Raw genomic sequence first — 20,838 nt, forward strand, 5'->3', positions numbered from 1 at the left:
ACTTGACAGGGACTCTGGGCGCGGCCCGCGGCTGAGCCTGATGCGGGGCCGCCTGCCAAGGGGGTGCTTTCCGGATGCTCCGTGCAGCACCACCGCCCCTGACCTGGGGCTCCCATCCCCCATCCCGTCACTGTCCCCGGCCTCCAGTTCTGAGGCCCCTGGCCTTCTCTGGCCCATCGCCACCGTGTCCACTTCCCCTGAGTGTATTGAATCATTTTCAGGTCCCTCCCTTCTTTGTGCAGCCCTCCCCTTCGCCGTAGCAGTTTGCGAAGGATGTGGGGGGGAGCTTTGTAGGCAATGGCTGCGTTGCTGCTGGAGAAGGGATTTTTTTCCTGTATGCCCATCCCTTTTGTATGGTTGGTTTCGGGGTGTGAGGTGGCTAGGGGAGGTCACACGGGGAGCCTTTTGGACGTGTCGGGAGGGCGTGGAAGACGCGGTGTCACGCACCCAGCCAGGCGACTTGCACCCGGCGTAGGCTGAGGCTCTGTAGTAAACTCGGGGAAGGAGAGGGTAGCTTCCTGTGGGCTTCATTGTCCTCAGATTCAAATGTAGGATTTTGGTGTGGTTCCCTTACATCTTCTACAAGGGAGCTGGGAACATTATTAGCAGCTGCCAAACACAGGGCGGGAAGATGTGGGATTTATATATCACATACAGATTTATCTCATAATCTATTTTCCTGGTGTTCATTAGGGTTTTACTTATTTTCCCCATCTAAGAATATAAAGATAGAGACTATACCCGCTGGAGTTCAAGTCTGTCAAGGCGATCCATATAAGATTACTAGGTAACTATGAAGACTAGGCTAAGAATGGCCTGACAAGGAAGCTGATGTGTAGCCAAGAAGTGAACCAGCAGAATTGTTTGGTTTTTTTCCCCCCCAATTGGGTGGGTATTCTTGTTCCTAAGGGACTAGATTAGGATAATCTTTGCGTTTTATTTTATTTTTTAACAATCAAAACAAAACTTTGGTATATTGTTTCTGAAATTGTTTATCTTTTATTCTGTTAAATGAAAATTCACCTATTTGGAAGGAATTTGTTGAAGCAGATGATACATTTGGTTGAAAAATGCATATTTTGGGGCTGGGAGCTGTAGCTTGGTGGTAGAGCTCTTGCCTAGCACTTGTGAGGCACTGGAATCCTCAGCATCACATAAAAATAAATAAAGGCACACTTTTCATCTGTAACTACAAAAATAAAAATTAAAAAAAAAGAAAATGCATTTTTAAAAATGATTTGAATCTTAAGCTTACACCAGCAGAAGACAGAACAGAGAGGAGCATATGAAGTAATAGTTACCTTATGAATTACAGTATTTAGATTTTCACTGAAATTACTCTACTTTATGCTTCGAATACTTAGAATTCTGGAAATAATGCATTGATGAATAGCAAGTTACAATTTTTTTTTTTGCCATTATTTTAAAGAAAACTAGAACTGCTTTCAGTTTTTTCTCACTTTGTAGATACTGTAGAATTTTGGTGGTATAAAATAGAAGAGTCTGAGTATACTTGACAGACAGGGGAAGACACAAATTCAACTGGAAGACAGAGCCAAATAAAACCAAGATCTATTCTGCAGTGTAGTTTTTCCTGTGCCACCCTAGGCCTCCCCCCCTTACAAACTTATGAAAAACTTCTCTGCCTGCTCTTTAAGCTGTCTGTGTCAATGACTTTGATTTTCATAGTTGAGTTAATTTAGTCATCTTTGTGATGTAAAAATAGTATTTTTTCTGGAATGGGACTTTAGTTTCAGAAAGTAACTTCCTGTATAAAGAAAGATGCCGTAACATGTGCTTTTCATAAAAAGAAAGTTTTGGAAGGGTTTTCCAGTTCTTTACTATAAAATATTTTAATATTATTTCTTGAAATTCAGTGAGATTTTCTAATAGCATGATCAAGTCTATAAACTGTGCAAAATAAATTTTCACATAGCAAAAATATATGAAGTTTTTTTTGATTAGTGAATTCTAATGATTTTCAACTTAAACTAGAATTTACCTTTTAAGAAACATTAACTTTGTTTTTTATTGGGTTAATTTTTATTACACATTGCTTTTTGGTTGCTTTAGAATTTTAATTCTTTAATTCTACACTGTATTTAGTAGGCATTTTTTTGAAATTTATTTCCCATAATTTAATCAAACTTTAAGAAAATAATCCATAATTAAATTCAGTGTGTGAAATTATATTCACTCAAACTTTAAATGTGTTTTATTGGTAACTTTCATGGTGTTCTAAAATTATTTTACATGGGAATAACTAATCTGCATGTTTAGAACTAGAATGATGAAATTTACATTGTATACATAGGCATTATTCTGCATCAAATCAAGGTGCTTTCTGAAATTCTATGCTTAGTGATTTGTTTGTTCCTTGTGTGTTTCTTATTCCTTTTTATCTACCAGATAAAAAGTTTTTATTTTGCATCTGATAGCAATCAGATGAGTTCTCATATAGTACTAAGTGCTGTATTTGTTTAAGCTTCTTGTCTATATGTTTTTTTTTTTAATTCAGAAAATTCTTTTCCAGGAAAATAATTTTTCCCTTTATAATTAATGTATAATTCTTTTTCTTTTTCTTTATTTGTTTTTTGTTGGTACTTCAGTTCTTTTTGTTTTTTGAGAAAGGGTCTTGCTAAATTCCCAAGATTGGCCTGGAACTTGCAATTTCCCTGCTTTAGACTTCTGAGTATATGGGATTACAGGCTTGTGCTATCACACCCAACTCTTCCTTTTAAACACTGGGTTGTTAAACATTGCTAATAAGTATCTAACAGGATGATACTTAATTGCAGACTCAAGTGTCTGTATAGTTGCAAATTATTCTAGAAATATAACAAAAGGTCAGTTACATACTATCTGAAAATGTTTCATGAGTAGATAATATGTATCAACCTGAGAATTATAAGAAATAGGTTTACTTTTAATGGGGAGAAATCTCTGACCATTTTTTTTAAATCTTATTATTAATAATGAAGATTTTTTAATAACTACCTATGCTGAAATGGGCTTTGATTTATTAACTCAATTATTTCATGAGGAATGAGTTTTAATGATGAGTTAACCATTTTGATATGTAAAGAGAATAAGAAAACATCTGTGGTTGATTAAGCTGGGTATATTGTCCAGTTTAGTTGAAATGATTGTGCAACAGTGTAATTTTTTTTTTTTTTTACTCAGAGTGAATAACATAGCTGTATTTATAAAGCCTACTTTTATATAAGCAAAGGTAGAAAAGAAACCAACAAAAGGTTAAAGAAAACCTCATAAAAATTACACGCAAATAGAGATTGCATACAATGGAAAAGAATCCCAAGCATGCATTGCTTAGATTTGAATAGCATATGATACATAGCAAAGAACAGATTATTATTTAAGTGTATTGATAATTAACAAATTACATAGAAAATATTGTACTTTGGGACATAAAGTTTATTAAGTGAACTATACCTATCATGTATGGAACACCTGCTAAATGTCAGGCTGTGTGCGTATGTGTTTGTGTGTGTGTGTGTGTGTGTGTGTGTGTGTGTGTGTGTGTGAGAGAGAGAGAGAGAGAGATTGCATTTAATTTATGCAGCAGTCTTAATAAACATATTATAAAAATACATTTAATTCCACATTTAAAGTGGAAGAAATTTGAGGCTGTTTTTAATGTCACATATAAAGGTTAGAGCCCATAAATGAACCTTTGACTTTTTGACTAAAGCCAAAATTGTTTCTGTTCATCTTTTTGAATTGGAGCTTAACCAGTCATCCATAAAATATGCCACCCACTACTAATATTCCTTAGATACTAATGAACCTAACTCTCCATGAATACTTCCCTGAACATAGAAGAAAGACCATTTACCCTTCAGAAAGTATAATGGAAAGATTTTACAAAAATTGAGCCAATATCTTCTTTGTTATCTAACTTCTTGTTGCACTCTATCTTTTGAAGTAAAACACTGTAAAGTTTTTCTCAAATTTATTAGCTCTCTGCTGGATTTTCTTTTATTCTAAATTAAATGTTTCACTACTTCTAGTTCACATGTTATGGCTTCATTTGCCTTTTTCATCTCTGTCAACTGAATTCTGTTAGTTTTATCAGTGCTATTCTTTTTTTCTGATCTAGTTTTCATATTTAATTCTGTAATTATGGTCTGAATTCAGTGTGTAGTAAAACTATTCTTTTCCTTATTTCAAACCATACACTTGTGTTTACAGTTTTTGTCAACTCTTTAACAAAACTATTTGTGTTTATCTCCAGTTCTAAGCAAAACACACTGAGAGAAATATGTTATAGCTTTTAAAGTTATATTTATGTAACTCAATGGGTTATTTTTGGAGATGCTGTTCTTCTGCTTTTCTAAAATGAAATGATAAATAAAATAGGCTTTCTAAAATGAAATATGTTTAGTAGGTACAATAGATGCTTTTGCTATTTGTTGTAGATTTTTGTTTTGTTTGAATCTTCTTAATTAACCAATAAAATATTAGCAGCCGTATGTTGGTTATCTTTATTTATTTATTTTTTAGAAAACAATTTGGAAATCACTGATGCAGTTAACATAAACCAACATCTTTATATTTAGCTAGATCTCTGTATTTTTGTATATACACATAGATGATGTTTTTGAAGCACTGTTTTACTTTACTGCATATTAAATTTCATCTGCTCAAGTGTATCCATAGTTAAAACTTGTTGAGATCTTCTTGAATCATATCATCTAAGGGATTAGTTTCCCTTCCTGACTTTTTGACATTTATAAACCTAACAAGCCAGACCTCTAATATCTTCATCCTGGTTATGTACTGGATATAGCCAAGGACAAAGCCATGCAGACTTATAAATAGAATAAATGTTATATAAACAAAATATGCTTATGGGAAAAGGGTGACAGAGGCAAAGAAATCTATCTGGATTGTGTGTGTGTGTGTGTGTGTGTGTGTGTGTGTGTGTGTGTGTAAATGGTTATATCCACCCAGTATTATAGTATTGGGTGAATCTAGGAGTTAATTTTATAATAAAATGATATAAAATTAAGATAGAGCTATGAAAATAATCTTTAAAGATAGTGAATCATAAAAGACTGGTACTTAAAAAAAATTTTTCAAGGCATCAGTACATTCACATCATTCAAAAATCAAATAACATTGTTACTGGAGTCCTAAGCCGGAGGCCTAACTCTCAGGGTACCAACAGATCAGATTTGGCCACCTGCTGCTTCATGAGTTCAATCAAGAGAGCCAAATGGTGGTGAAGTCAGAATGGAATTTATTTTTCAGTATGGCTCTGCTGGGAAGAATGGGAGTGGGTGCCTACCAGAATCCTAAGCCCTATCTTGGGGGTACTGACAAGAGCTTTGGGTTTATACTGGGGAAAGTCAAAAGCCCAGGGGCAAGAAGTATGCCTAGGCAAGCAGTCTTGGTCCAAGTGTGGTCTGGTTGATCATTGTCTCTGGGAGTTTCTGACTTTGCCCAGGAAATCATTATTGCCTGAGGGGGCAGTTATTTTCCTGTCTTGAAATGATCACTATTCGGGCTGGGGATGTGGCTCAAGCGGTAGCGCGCTTGGCTGGTATGCGTGCCACCCGGGTTCGATCCTCAGCACCACATACCAACAAAGATGTTGTGTCCGCCGAGAACTAAAAAATAAATATTAAAAAATTCTCTCTCTCTCTCTCTCCTCTCTCACTCTCTCTTTAAAAAAAAAAAAAAAGAAATGATCACTATTCTACTAGCTGTCGGAAATGATTGCTCTTGCTTGAGGGTGGGGCAGGGGCAGCCTCACTTGCTATCACAGGATTTATTGAATTTAAGAGGATGGGTTGGGTGGGTAGGGAGAGAGAGAACCAGTTAGAAGGACAAAAATGGAATTAGGACAACAACTTGACCTCTTCCAGTATTTTAAAAAGAAAGTATGAAAATTCTTTTTACCCATGTTCTTCATGTGCTGACTTACCACTTTCCCTCATCTAGTAAATAAGTTCTTCCTTATCCTTCAACTCTAGCAAATATAAATATGTTCTTAGCCTTTCTTCCCTTTCTGACACAAAGCTTTTTTACACACTGCTATACATCATGAGGGCTGCTGTTGTTGAGTAGATGGGAATATTCTCTCCACCCCACACCCCATCCCTCTGAGAAGGTAATATTTAGTAGATTTGCATTCATTAAAGAAGCAAGCCATGTAGGTATTTGGTTAGAGGACATTCTACTCCACAGTGCAGTGGTGCTGGGATGAGTAGATTCAAAGAACAAAGAGGCAACTGAGACTGGAGTTGAGTGAGCAAAGGGAAAAGTAGGAGGAACTGAGATTGGGTAGAGATTTTATTGGCTGGTTTTATTTAGGTTTTAAGGGTGTGCATTGGAAGGTGTTGAACAGGAAAATGACCAAAAAAATTGTATTTTAATTTAAAGAATGGCTTTGGTTATTTTTTAAATAATAGGCTAGAGGAGAGCAAGTATGGGAATAGCAAGATGAGCTAAGAAATATAATTGAGATGATCTAGACTAAGATGTCATTGTTTAAAGTGACAAGTGTTGGTGTTAGTGAAAGTAAATCAGCTTCTGGTTTAAAAAGTCAAGAATTTTGGACGTGTGAAGTTAGGAATAATAGGTAGGAAAGGGGATATATAGGTCAGGAATTTAGAGGAGAGGTTTGGATTACAAATACCTAGATATTTAAATTTTAACTGTCACCAGTAGACTGCAAGAGATTACTTGAGGAGTTAAATAGATTTGAGAAGAGGCCCAAAATTGAGTCCTGATACTCTGGACATTAAAAACTTAGCAAAAGAGAAGGAGCCACCAGGAAAGATTAAAAGATGTGGCTAGGGAGATCTGAGTAAACTCATGAAGTATGTTGCCCAGAAGCCAAGGAAAGACAGTATTTTTAGAGATAAGAAGTGATCCATTACCTATATCACCATTGGTAACCTGAATACTTCTTAAGAAATCAAATAATGTCCTCGTGACAACAGTATCTGAGAAAGTAGTTTCAGTAGACCTCTCTTCTTTCTGGTTTGCCAATAGGAATTCAGAAATATTCATAATTATTCTCACTTGGAAACTACCAAATCTGAAGCCCTAAACGAAGTTTTATTCACAAGTAGGTCATTGCTGTTTCCTAGGTAGATGGGTGTGGCTGCTGCTTCAATTGAGGTTTTAACAGGAGATGCAGTGATGTTCAGCAAGAACTTTTCAGGAATTGCCTCAGTGTCACTATTTGTGTGATACTGTTTGTTGCTCACTATCAGAAACTCAGTTTCTTCATCTCTAAAATAAAGCTACTTGTAGACCAACTCAAACCTTAGAGGTTTATTGTGATAACCAAATAAATCAGATGTAAAAAGCAAGGTAGGGATCTCCTTTCCGAATTGTCTCAAATGTGGTAAGAAAGGAAATATATTACCTGGGGTGAGAGGTGACAAAAATACTTTTCATTTTTAACTCTGTAAAAATAGCTTCATTTTTTTTAAAAAAAAAAACTTTGTGAATTCTATCCTCTTAGGCCCTAATCAGGACTTTCCTCTTTGAACACGTTTTTTTTCTTTCTTTCTTTCCCCCCCCCCCCCCGCCCCAGGCAGTCTACAGAATAAGGCTAGTCACATGTTACATGGAATAGAAAAAAAAAGTACAAATTCAAAGCTGAGATGTTAGTTAGGAGTCTTGAAATCCAGGCAGTCAGCTTAAACAAAACAAAACAAAAACTGATTTGAGGAAACCAGAGGATAGGGGAAGCAGAGCCTACTTGAAGATGTGTGGATGTCCTGTATTTATTTTAGTGAAAAAGATACATTGCAAATAAAGGACATCAGTGGTAAGCTTTTTTGAGGCAGCAGGACTATAACTTAAAAATACAAGGGTTGGAGGTGTAGATTAGTGGTAGATCACATGCTTAGCATGCATGAGGCCCTGGTTCAATCAATCCCTACCACTGGAAAAATAAGAACTAAAAACAAACAAACAAAAACCCATAGTCTACTCAATATTCATGGGGAATTGGTTCTAGGACTTCCAAGGATACCAAAAATCTCTTAAATAAAATTGTATATTTGCATATATCCTTTCCAAATCTTGTATACTTTGTCATCTCTAGAATACTGATAATGTCTAATACAATGCAAAACCTTTCTACATAGGTGTTGTATTCTATTGTGCAAGGAATGATGTCAGACAGTCTGCACATGTTCAGTATAGGCACAATTTTCCCTCCCAAATATTTTTGGTACGAGTTGCCTGGATTCCAAAATGGGGGACCTTATGCAACTGTGTATATCTTGAGGATGCTATAGAATATCATTATTTGCCATGATGGCTTAAGAAATACTTCATTGGACAATAATTTTAAATTGAAGGCCATTTTATTTTTCTAATGCTGTTTTACTCATTAGAAAGCTATCCTTGTACATTGCAAAAAATTATAGAAAATATCATTAAGTCATGCTGGGGCTGTAGCTCTGTGGCAGAGCATTTGCCTAGCATGTGTGAGGCACTGGGTTTGATCTTTAGCATTGCATAAAAATAGATGAAGGCATAATATCTACAACTACAAGATAAAAAAAACACAATTAAGTCAAGAAGAATACATTTATAATCTCACTAGCTAATAATACCATTGTTATTTATTCTAGTTATGGTTTAATCTGATAACATTTTATCACAGGATTAGATTTTTCTATCATTTTTAATGGCAGCATAGGAATTTATATTTACCAAACTTGTAATTTACTTAGAATTTATGGAAATTAAAAGTGTTTTAAAAATTATAAACAACATAGTTATCAGTCCATCTTTTGTTTTGTCATATTTGAAGTAAATTGTAGATACCAGTATTTATAGATTAAGAAAACTACTCTTGGGGCCAGAGTTGTGACTCAGTGGTAGAGCGCTTGCCTAGCATGCATGAGGCACTGAGTTCGATCCCCAGCACCACATAAAAATATACAAATAAAATAAAGGTATTGTGTCTATCTACAACTAAAAAAAATTTAAAAAAAAAACTTACTCAGGGTTGTGTTTCAGTGCAAGTGTTTTTTGAATGTTTACAATAGTGCTGTTGAAATATTTTCCAGGCAACCTCTGTTATATGAAACAAATGACAGTTTAAAAAAATCAGATTCTCTTGTTTTCTATTTCAGTAGTAGTGGTGTTCATTGTTTTTATAAATAGCTTGCTGACAAAATTGATGCTGATGATATTGAGTTATTCCTTCTTTTGGGGCAAATGCGTATATATGTGACTCTTTGTGTCTGTGTCTATTTTTAAAGAAAAAATGGAAAATTGAGTTTTTTGGTTTTTTTTTTTTAATTTAAGCTGAAGAGCTATTTGAGGAAACATACTGTTTCTCTAATTAAAGAGGCTCTGTTATTTCCCTTAGTAGCAAATCCAGGAGTGAATTATTTATTCTAAATTTTACATTTCACTACCTTCTGCTTTCACTATTTCTTTATCCTTTATCTTTGAATTTTGTGTTGGGCTTGATTCAATGAAAATAACAACTCTTGGTTGAGGTGAAGAGAACATGATTTTGCCCTGTGATTTTAAGAGGTGCATAACAATTCCAGAATGATAAGGATCTACCTTTATAAATTAAGGATTAAAGATTTATAAATTGGAGAGGTAGGAACAAATAGAGGCAATTAAGCAAATTAAATTTAGAACTTTTAAGGGGTATGGCCTGGGGCCAAAGGGGTTGGAGGGACTTTTTGGTGGCCAGCAGATCTAGTAGTGATTGTGAATAATATTCAGAATGTAAATCTCAAGAAGTCTGACATCTTTTGTAAAAAATATATATTTTAGGTGTAGTTGGACACAATTTATCTTTATTTTATTTGTTTATTTTTATGTTGTACTGAGGATCCAACCCAGGGCCTCCCACATGCTAGGCAGCACTTTACTACTGAGCCACAAGCCCAGCCTCCTAACATCTTTTTGATAATGGATATTAGGTTAATTCCAAGTTAACATCTCCTACCCCTCAAATATATAATGTGAAATGTAGGAATGCTTCATCAAAGAATGCTATCTTGATAACCATTTCTTTCTTCTACCTCTCGGGTATCAGGTTTTATAACTAGAACTTTTTTGCACATATTTTAAATTGTATCACTATAGTTGTACATAACGGAAAGTTTTGTTGTTACATATTTGTACATACACACAACATAACACTAGAATTTGGCCAATAGCATTCCCAAGTATTTTTCTCCCCACTGCCCCTCCTGCCTCTCTCTGGTTCCTTTTGTAACTAGAATTTCTAATATCTGACATGTCCTTTCCTTTCCTGTCTTGTTGAGCCCAATTTGTAGTCCAGTCAAGTCTCTACATTCTAAAACAGCACATTGTGTGTTTCTTGTAGTCTGGAATCTGTTCTAGTTTGAATCTTTAGTTTTCACAGTTGTAGCTTACTACCCTTGTCCCTAATACTGTAATGTTGTTAACCTATTCAATCCAAGCTGAAGGCATCCAGTTGAGGGTTAGAAAATACATATACATTTTCATGGTAAAGTTAAAATAATCTTTTTGTACCTCATAGAAGCGAAATCTTACAATACTTGTCTTTTGGGACTGGCTTATTTTACTTAGCATATTGTTCTTGAGATTGATCCATGTTATAGCATGGGTCAGAATTTCTTTTCTTTTAAGAATGAATAATGTATGATTTTATGTTCATACCATGTTGTGCTTATCTATTCATATTTCCATGGATGCTTAGGATGCTTCTTTGTGTTAGTTGTTAACACCAATAATCTTTTATCTATTTTTAGTTGCTTTTTTTTAAAATTTCAAAATTGCAGATGCTATTTTTCAAATGAAATAATATGTCAAAATTCTTTAGGCTAGTTATGTCTGGAGATTTCCTCCCTTAACAAAATTCTCGTATTTTAATTTTCTCAGATATTATCACATTACAACATATCTCCAGTGAACCATTTAGATACCTCATGGTATCCTGATAATGATGAGCATAATCACTTTAAGCACGAATGACCTAAAGAATTTTATGAAAGAATGGACTTAAAAGATTCAGTGACAGTTGAAATGTTTATTGAACACTTTTAACCAAAAGACTTTAATAATTGATGTAAAAATTATAATGATACTCCTTTGTAAATGAAAATAACAACACTCTTTGTGCTTATTTGATTAGATTGCATTTTTTCTTTCCAACATGAATTATTTTATCAGCTATTTTCCAGGCTTATATATATCTTCCTTAGTATAGATACTCATGTGATTTATTTGTAGAGCTGATGTAGCTAGAGTAGCTACTAGGCATATGTGAATATTTGAATGAAAATTAATTAAATAAAATAAAAATTAATTTCAGTTTGCATTAGTTATATTTCAAGTGCTGAATGTGGCTAGTGAATTAGATATTTTAGATGTTTAACATGTCCATTGTCACAGTTTTGTTACACAGTGCTGCTTATATTTATAAGCATGATAATTTAATGTAAGGGTAAAAAGAAAAATTGCATTATTTAGGCTAGTGATTATTATGGTATTATTATAAAATGCATTGTGACATTCATTAAAAACATTCTTGCTTAAAACATATTCTTGAGACTTTTTAGTTTTTCTGTACTTTGAAATTGCATTTCAACTTTCTTGTGTTTTATCAATACTCTGACGAAAATTATTTATACTGACCTCCCAAACAGTTGATGTTTAGTGGATGAGAAAATGTATTGAAGATAAACAGAAAAATTTTTAAAGGGCAGGTGAGATCGGATATCTAAAATCAATGAAGACATCTGGCAGAAATAGAAATTGTTGTCATAGAGAGCTAAGAAGGATAAATCAAAACATCTGACTTTTAGAAAAAGGTCTTACAGACCCTTAACTTGTACAGCTTTCTTCCCATTGTCACTCTGTATAGTTTGTTTTCAATTCTTTGAGACAGCTTTGTGCACTTTTTCTTGCTACCAGTGCTTTGTGACCTGACAGAGTTTTTCAGGTTCATCATTGTTCAGTGAATCTAGAAATAGTTTATAGTTCTTTCAGATCTGATGTTTCTAATTCATGCTGTACCCTAACTTAGCAAATTTGCATCATTCTTCTAAATTAGTCAGCTGATTTTTTGGTCTGTGGTTTTAATTACTGATTAAAATTCTTTGGCTTTGTCAGAAAATCTTGGGGCTTGCTGGTGGCCAAGCAGGAGGCTGAGAGTACATTGAAATGAGTGAATTTTGTATGAAACTGTCAGCATTTATTGCTCAAAAAAGAGCATCGGAAAATGTTGTTAGGTAAAAATATATTGCTTATCAGTCATTCTCAAACTCATCAGGCAAATATGAGACTTAGGAATTATTATCACCCACATCATTTTAAAGTGTATTTAAGAAAGAGATAAAGGATATAATGGTTGTAGGAAAAGCCTAATTCTCAATAGCTAGAGTCCCAGGTTTGAATATAGATTGTTCTTATTTACTACTATTAGATTCATGACCAGGGTAAAGTTTTTCAATTTGGTTTTCATAAGGAAAAATTTTCTTACATGCTTGTTTTAATAGTTAAAAGAATGCAAAGGTAAGAAACTAGTAAAGTACACAAAGGAGAGGTACCTGATGTTTGAACCTAAGTCTTAATTGGTTTGTTGTGTAAAACAACAAAATTATGTTTTAATAAGAGTTGTCCAGTCCCCCCAACCTGTCCCCAGAACTAGGGATTGAATCCAGAGGCACTTTACCACTGTGCCACATCCCCAGCCCTTTTAATTTTTATTTTTTAGTTTGAGACAGAGTCTCACTAAATTGCTTATTAAGGCCTTGATAACTTGCTGAGGCTGGCCTCAAATTTGTGATCCTCCTGCCTTAGCCTCCTAAGTCTCTGAGATTACAGCATGTGCCACTATGCCCGGCAAGAGTTGTACAGTTTTATAAAAGAAAGCAAGTCAGACTTTACATTTTTTATAAACTTGCAGAGAAAATGTGGCAAGAACTTTTAATGCCTAAATAATCTACATAAAAGCATAACTTGTTTTCTCTTATTTTTTAAACATGTTATAAAATGTTTTTTATGAAGGAATGTTTTATTAAATTGCTAGATTTTCTCATCAAATCTAGATCTTTTGTGAAAATGTATAGTAAAATTGGATACAGAATATGTAGTTCAGTATTTGGAATGTCATCTTCACTTGTTTTTATGAAAAGTATATGTTGTTACACAAAATTACATATAAGAGATGGTGAGGGGAAAGGGGGGGGAAACAAGGGAGAGAATTGAACAACAGCAGAAGAGGTAGAGAGGGAAGATGGGAGGGGTGGGGAGGGGGGATAGTAGGGGATAGGAAAGGTAGCAGAATACAACAGTCACTAATATGCCATTATGTAAAAATGTGAGTGTGTAACCGATGTGATTCTGCAATTTGTATTTGGGGTAAAAATGGGAGTTTAAACCCAATTGAGTCAAATGTATGAAAGATGATATATCATGAGCTTTGTAATGTTTTGAACAACCAATAAAAAAAATTTAAAAAAAAATAAAGAACAGTATATTGTTTTAGTTTTAATGTTATTTCAGGTTAGAATAACAAATTATATTTGTTATTGATACATATTTAATTACTTAAAATATTCATAATGTATATGGCAGATGGTAAAGGTGAAATTTGGAGCTCTCATTCAAAAATAACCATGAGTATATGAGAGCAAAATTTTCCCAGTATTGAGTTCACATGAGCATGGAGTAAGTATCTTGGTAGGAATCCAAGAAAAGCACAGCTGTTTTATTTATTTAATTTTTAAATTAAAAAAGCACAGTTTTATTTATTTAATTTTTTTTGTAGTACAAATGAGTGTGGGGATTTAAAATAAATAAAATTTTTCTTTTTGAATATATTTCATTATCTATTCCATATCAAGTTAATTATACAGCAAAGTTGAATTTTTGAATATGTTTTGAGCATATGTCCCCTTCAGAGATATTTCTCCTGATCACCCATCCTAAAGAGCCCGCCCTAAAACTGTTCCATAAAGCTTTTCTCTGTTTTTTTTCCCCATCCCACTGTCAGTAAGTTGTCTTTTTTATTTATATAGGTATTTGTTTTTGCTTCTGTGAGATTAAGAACTTTTTGTCTTTATTCCTACTTTTCCCCTCATATATCTTCAATGCATAGTATGTGTGAAGGAATTTAAAAAAAGACTAATTCATTTTATAATCTATAAAATTGGAATCTTCTATAATTGGGTGATAATGTTTATGTCCATTTCCTAGAACTTACAAAATATTTGTAGTTAAAAACAATTTGTGTGTGTGTTTGTGAATTCTATTCATATACATGAAGTTCTTAGAATAATGTCTGATACATAGTAAGTGGTCAATAAATGCTTCCTATTATAAATAGAAAACTACAGTAGAAAGATACAGTTCTTAGCTGGAATGCAACTTTATTTATTTTATTTTTTAATTTTCAGTAGTGTCAAAATGTTACCAATTGAGAGTTCTGTTTCAGATAGAAATCACAATAGGTGAACTACAGCTCCCTTAAGTGTTAACAACTCTAGGCTTGAATGCTCACAGCTCTTAGTTTTCCAGGAGCCAGAGCTAGCACCTCTCCATTGCTCTTTGTTGCTCTCTGTTATTCTCTGGATGCTAGCCACCCTTGGTGTTACTAACCCAGGCCACTTTCAGTCCAAGCATAGTGTTACCTGCTCTTAGTAGAACCAGTTTAGACATCTGTATTCGGCATAAAAATCTTGAATAGGCAAAATATGACCATTCCAAAGAGGCTTCATTAGGACTTATGTTGCAGCATAAGGGGAAACAGTACTTGAATTGTTCTAAGGAGTGTATGAGAAGCCTACATACGTAGACTCACTCAGACCCAATATATGCACAGTGTTTTGGCTGCTAACTACAGACTTTCTACTTAGTCATAGGTTGGGGAGGGGCTTCTTACAGAACACATTGAGAATAGCTGATGGGCTGCAGAAAGGTAGACTCATCCACAGAGGCTGTGTTGGTGGAATCTTGTGGGATGGACCTGCTACTGAGCTGATGCTGCCACAGCAGGAATCTTTCAGGAGCCACAGGGTTTGGGGGCCACACGTGGCTGTCAAAGATGAGAGAAAAAAAGAAAAGAAAATATATGCTCAGGAGTATTGGGCCCTTCCATTCTGTCCCATAATGACAGGTTTTTAGGAATATTTTTTATTAGGGACTTAGGGAAAAAATGTGAAATAGGAATCTTGAATTTATACATTTGTTTTAAAATTTTCTCTTATTCTTTTAGGTTCTTGGTGTGATGTAAAAAGACTTGTTACAAATTATAGAAACCTATGTGCCCTTCCACACTGTGGCTAAATGAGTTCATTTTAAATGCTTTATAAACTTTACTGCTGGTTCAGATGACAATTTCAAAAGGTGAAGCTTGTCACCTCATTTGCTGTTGTGGTTTGGATATGAAGTATTCTCCAGTAAACTCATGGGATAGATAATGCAGGAATATTCAGAGGTGAGATTATGAGAGCTATAACTTAATCAGTGGATTAATGAATTTTATGGATTAATAATTCAAAAGGACTACTATACTGGATGGTAACTGTAGGCAGGTAGGACATACTTGGAGAAATTAGGTCACTGGAGGTGTGCCCTTAGGGATTATATCTTCCTACCCCCTCTGCTTCCTGACTACCATAAGGTGAGCAGCTCTCTTTTTCTGCCATGATGCTTTCCTTATCTTGGACCCAGAGTGATGAAGTTGTTCAACTATGGACTAAACTTCTGAAACCATGAGCTTTAAATAAACTTTTTCTCTTAGTTATTTTTATTTTATTCTTTGGTACTAGGGATTGTACCCCTGGATACTTTACCACTGAGCTATATCTCTAACCCTTCTTATATTTTATTTTGACCCCTCTTATTTTTTATTTTAAGCTGCTAAAGACTACTTCAGTCTTTCGAGTCACTTGGATTGTAGGTGTGTGCCACCACAACCATTTCTCTAAATTGTTCTTATCAGGTATTTTGGTTATGGCAAAATAACCAAAAGCTGACTAACACATTTGCCTTTTTTTTTTAATTTTAATTAGAAAAATCACATCATTCAGAAAACAGCTGTATAGTAGTAGGCCAAGCCTATGGAGATCATTATCATTCCTTTATACCTCATAGTAACAGAAGAATAATTGTCGCATGGATGCAGAAGTAGATAATGTTTTATTTAAAATAAGAAATGCACAAGTTAGAGGAAGGCATTTTTCTTTCTTTGTGGACTGGTAGTCCTAATGTGAGACCAGCTATTTTTCTGCAGTACAGGAGTTGTGGTGTAAAAGGAGATTTATTCTCTGTAAAGCTATCTGGTGATGAATCAGTTGATTTCCAGAGCATTTGGGTCCACTGTCCTTAACATATGTTTTCGCTCAAGTAACTACATATACTGATTATATAATAGGTCCCCCCCCCCCACAAACCTAATAATCCAAATAGTTTTTTTTTGCCATGAGTTGTGCCATACACTGTTTTGTAGTTCTGCTGTAATGTTGCTATATATCAAGCTCACTCGACCCTAGTTAGTATTAAAGTAATTAAAACCACTCAGACCCCTCTTACCATCATTACTGTTTAAATTACACATGAGTAAAAGTAACATTTTTAAACATAAGCAAAAGGAGTAAAACATACATAGTGTCAAGAAGCAGACCTTAGTAAAGCTATGAGCTCTGCTTAACTGAGGTTTATGTTTGTTTTGGTTGTATAATTTTTGTTTTTGTTTAGAATTTAAAGCTTAAATATTAAAATTTTAGTCTATTATATCCTAAAATGAACTCTATCCTAGCAGGAGAGTCAATTTTTAAAACCAGTATAATTCTAGGAACATGGAAATAGAACTATGATGCTGGGTTAGTGTTCCCATCTATCTGTCTGGCTTCCAAATGTTTGAACTGTAAACTTTTATCAGAGAGCTGCTGAAAAGGGAATCATATGTAACAAGGGATAAAGTATAAGAAAGAGATTGGCTGAAGAAGGTCATGACTAGGATTTAATTGGTACATTTAATTGCTAACAAAATTTAGATGATTAATTTCTCACTTTCTGCCCCTGAAGATTTCTGGTTTATTCTTATTCACCTCAAGACTTATAGCAGCTCCAGAACTACTCATTTGTTTCATTAAAAATAGAAGATCAAAGCACTTATTATAGGTGAAAACATTGTGCTAGACTTGAGAAATCTCTCTATATTTCAGCTCTGTATTAACTTGTAATAATATCATCTCCAGTGTTCCCATTTGATCTGGGAAAATGATAACCTCTTGTTTGTAATAGTACCATTTTTGGCATATCATTGTCATAGCATCTTTGAGGAACATTTTCAACAGACTGAGTTCCTTGAGGCAAGAAAGTCTTTTGTTTGACCTTCTGGTCCTGATTTGCTCAGGGTACTTGGATTTGGTAGACTTCTCCATATGTTTGTAAAAAGAAGAAGGGTAAGGTGGAGGAAGATAGTTTTCCTGACTTCAAAGAGATTAACAACTAGAAGCATAAACATGTAGTTAATGATAAAAATTATTGTTTAAATTGTAACATAATAAATGATTGAACAAGTATTAATGGAACTATTCAACCCCAGAGCTGCCAAGGCCCTTTTACTGTTTTCCAATCCCAAAGAAAAAACTTAGAAGATTCAACAGAGAGGTTTTAGACATTTTATTACTCATACACTTCTCAGTGGTGGCTAGCCCGGATTCAGTGGAGGCCTGCACCCCACTTATTGGGCAGAATTTATATAAGGTAGGTTGCATACCTATTGTGCAGGTGGATTTCTTCAGATGTTTTATGAGTACATTTTTTACTTTACAACTAAGTTCACTCTCCTTTGATGCTTACCTAAAGATTGGAGACAAGGGAAGTGGCCACTTTCCCCTCTCCATTTCCTTTGTTATCCTTATCTCTTTGCCTGGAATAATGAGCTGTCCTAGGCACTGAGTAGTGTTTACCCCAACAAGTACCACAGAAAACAAGAATAACTAGTTAGCTTTACCTTGGGGAAATGGGATCAGACTTATAGAAATGCAAATCTGCTATTTTTGTATTTTGTCATACTCTGAGATTCATTTCTAAACATTGAAATTTTTAATAAGCACAGAAGATAGACGGGTATCATTTTGTATTATAATCTAGTCTACTTTTGTTTGTTTGGTGTTGGGAATGAATCCAAGGGACTTTTTACCACTGAACTATCTCCCCCATCCTTTTTATTTTATTTTATTTTTTTGAGATAGGGTCTCACTAAGTTGCCCAGGCTACCCTTAAAAGTGCAGTCCTCCTGCCTGAACCTCTTAAGTTGCTGGGCTACAGTTTGCCACTGTGTTCAGCTTCTATTCTGCTTTTGAGATCAAGTTGCTACAGTATTGAAAAAAACAATGAGAATTGCTGGTGTGGGACATGCAAGAGTTGTAAGTTTTGCTTTAGTTATATTGTTAATCACTTCAAATGAAGCAAAGAAAATTGTATTTATTTCTAAATAATTAATAGGACTTACTTTATATATAACTATTAAGTGAGGTTTCCTAGAATATTTTCTATTTGTAATTAAAGCTCTTACCTGTTTTCTTATACACAGAACATGAACAAATATTTAGAGTTTTCTTATTCACAAATTATGAATTAAACTATTAGGGCCCTGAATCTACTTAGAGTTAAAAAATCTAGGGCTGGGCTTGTGACTCAGTGGTAGTGTGCTTACCTAGCATATGTGAGGCTCTGGGCTCAATCCTCAGCTTGTGTCCATTAAAAAAAAAAAAAAAAATCTAGGGGCTTGGGTTGTGGCTCAGTGGTAGAGTGCTTGCCTAGCCTGTGTGAGGCCCTGGGTTTGATCCTCAGCACCACATAAAAATAAATAAATAAATAATAAAATAAAGGTATTGTGTCCAACTGTAACTAAAACGTAAGTATTTAAAAATAATCTAAATCATACACAGATTAATTAGTGAGTAATGAATGAATATATGCCATGTGGTCCAATCCCTGATACTAAAGTTTTTTTTTTGTCTCTTAAATTCCTCATTAGATAAAATTCTTTTATTATATTATGCACTAAACAGGAATACCCAGCATGTATCAGATTTCTTTTTTTCTTTTTGTTTTTGCGGTGCTAGGGACCAAACCCAAGGCCTTACACATGCCAGGCAAACAGGCAAATCCTCTATCACTGAACCACATCCCCAGACTCTCCAATTGCTTTTATTGAATTAGAGAACTTCAGTCTTCTTATTTAATTTGGTAGAATGATATTTCTTTTAAACAATAGTATCTTACCTCTAGAATTCTACTGTCTACCAATTAAACATCCCCAAATTGCATAACTGAAGCCTTCAGAGTAACAAAATTTGTGTTTTAAAACCTGTAATGAGAACATAAGTATAGGTTGAGTATTCTTGTCAAAAATGCTGGTGACCAGAAGTATTTCAGATTTCTGAGTTTCTTGAATTTTTGAAATATTTGTATAGGCTTCACTGGTTGAGCCTTTGGAATCTGGAAATGTGCTCCAAAATCCAAAACTTGGTGATTATCATGTTAGATTTCAGATTTTAGATTAGTGATGCTCAAACTATAAATTATTCACCAGAGCTGTTTTTCAGATTTTATTTGTTCAATTTAAACCTAGTTCCAGAATGTTTACATTATTTTTTAAGTGATTGCAGGAGGGAATATGATTGTAAAGATGAAAAACAGCTATTGGTAAGAAAGTAGAAAACCAAAAAGCCATAAAGAATATAACTACAGGAACCTAGTATTAGGAAAGATGCATCCATATTCTATGTTAAGTTCTGAGGAAGTAACTATTTTACAACATAGTTTGTGAATTGTTGGTAATCGTAAACATGAGCCACTAATAAAGTTAAATAGAATATTTAGTATTTTTAGTTGTAGAAAATAGGTAAATGTGAAGTGTGCTTTAAATTATTTCATTGAAAATAGTAAAACGAAAAACCGATATTGATACTATATGTAGCTTTTTAGGCTTTGTAAGCCATATGGTCTCTGCCACAGCTATTGTGAAAGACATGGGTTTGTTCCAGTAAAACTTTATTTACAAAATTAGAAAGCCATATTAAGGCAATCTGTTCTTTAAGAGAAAAAAACTCCAAGTTCTCTGGGAAACTTGAGTGGTCAAAATGTTGTTGTTGTTGTTGTTGTTTTTTCCTAAGGTGGACAGAAACAAATAGTGTCACATAATGATGGTTTGATCAACAGTAGTTCACATACACAGTGGTGGACCCATGAGATTATGTTGCTTCCTTAGTTCATATAAATACAGTCTATTGTGCTCATCTAATGATTCATTTCTTAGAACATGTCCCTGTTAAGTGATTCATGACTATAGAGATTCTCCTCAAATTATAATGGGGCTATATTTTAAAACTCATTATAAATTGAAAACACCATAAGCATTTCAAAGTGCATTAAATTTACCTAGCTTACTAAACCTCATAGCTTAGAAATAGTACACTGTATATTGGTTGTTTATTCTCATGATCATGGGGCTGACTTGGAGCTTGCTGCCATTGTCCAGCATCATAAGAATGTTGTCACATTGCACATTGTTAGCTGGAAAAAAAGATGAACATTTGAAGCATGGTTTATATGAATACATCACTTTTGCATCATTATAAGGTGGAAAAATTGTAAGTCAAACTATCTCAAGTAGAAATTATACAAAACTAAGTGAAATAAGATTTTTTATTGTGTCTCCAGTTTAAAACCAGAGATAGGGCCAAGTGGGGAATAAACCCAGGGTCTCACACATACTAGGCCAAGTGCTGTAATTACCATTGAAGTACATCCCCAGCCCTCTTAAAATTTCTTGTAATGTTCTTATCCTTCTTGCAATGCTATGAG

At 34.2% G+C, this 20,838-nt stretch overlaps 1 protein-coding gene across 8 annotated transcripts in view; it reads left to right on the forward strand.

Moving 5' to 3' along the window:
- The window catches only part of Cep170 (centrosomal protein 170), a 118,407-nt gene that overhangs the window by 370 nt on the left and 97,199 nt on the right, over window positions 1–20,838 (forward strand). The gene's annotated exons all lie outside the window — the stretch shown is intronic.

Source organism: Ictidomys tridecemlineatus, chromosome 10, assembly GCF_052094955.1.
Source record: "Ictidomys tridecemlineatus isolate mIctTri1 chromosome 10, mIctTri1.hap1, whole genome shotgun sequence".
Taxonomy (NCBI): Eukaryota; Metazoa; Chordata; class Mammalia; order Rodentia; family Sciuridae; genus Ictidomys; species Ictidomys tridecemlineatus.